Source organism: Limulus polyphemus, unplaced genomic scaffold (genome assembly GCF_000517525.1).
Source record: "Limulus polyphemus unplaced genomic scaffold, Limulus_polyphemus-2.1.2 Scaffold753, whole genome shotgun sequence".
NCBI lineage: Eukaryota > Metazoa > Arthropoda > Merostomata > Xiphosura > Limulidae > Limulus > Limulus polyphemus.
In genome coordinates this window covers 191272-192009 of record NW_013666363.1, presented here as the reverse complement: position 1 = coordinate 192009, position 738 = coordinate 191272, and the positions used below count along the sequence as shown (strand labels likewise).

Below are 738 nucleotides of genomic sequence, written 5' to 3'. Positions count from 1 at the left end.
GAATGAGGAGGAGATCTTTAGTAGGGAAGAAATTTTTTGTGCGTGATGTGGATTTAAAAACTAGTCTTAAATCCACTTGAGGGTAGTAACGACCAAGTATGCGTTTAAGTTTATTTTTTAAATTTAAGCTTTGTTTGCCAGTATAAGGAAGACATGAGTATATAGTAAATTTGGGTACAGTTGGTATCTTAATTGGATTTGTGAGTTTCTTTGTTAGGAAGGTGTTGGTAATATTTTCTAATAAGTGTTATGGATAGCAGTTACGTTTCAGGATGTCATGTAAGAACGAAATTTCAGAATGTAGATTAAGATATGTGGAGCACAGGTTGTAAGCTCTGTTTAGTAAGCATGTAACAAGGTTTCGTTTATACGTAAACGGGATAAAGCTATCAAAGTGTGTGAGGAGACCAGTGGACGTCTTTTTTCGGTAAATTGATGTGGAAAATCCATTAGCATTACGGTTAATGAGCATGTCTAAAAAAGGTAAATTTAATGGCAGGATGTTGTGAGTTAAGGTATTCTAATAATTTTGAGCATTGATCACTGTTATTAAAAATAATAAATGTGTCATCCACATACCTTCTGTATAGGCCTGTCAACGCTAAAATCCGGGTTTCGATACCCGTGGTGGGCAGAGCACAGATAGCCCATTGTGTAGCTTTGTGCTTAATAACAAACAAACAGTAATAATGGTTGGAGACGGCTTGAATGGGTAATGAAGAAAATCTTTAATATAAG

At 35.2% G+C, this 738-nt stretch overlaps 1 pseudogene; it reads right to left on the bottom strand.

Annotated features, from left to right (window-relative positions):
- Nucleotides 1-738, bottom strand: part of LOC106460327 — a 198834-nt pseudogene that overhangs the window by 9570 nt on the left and 188526 nt on the right.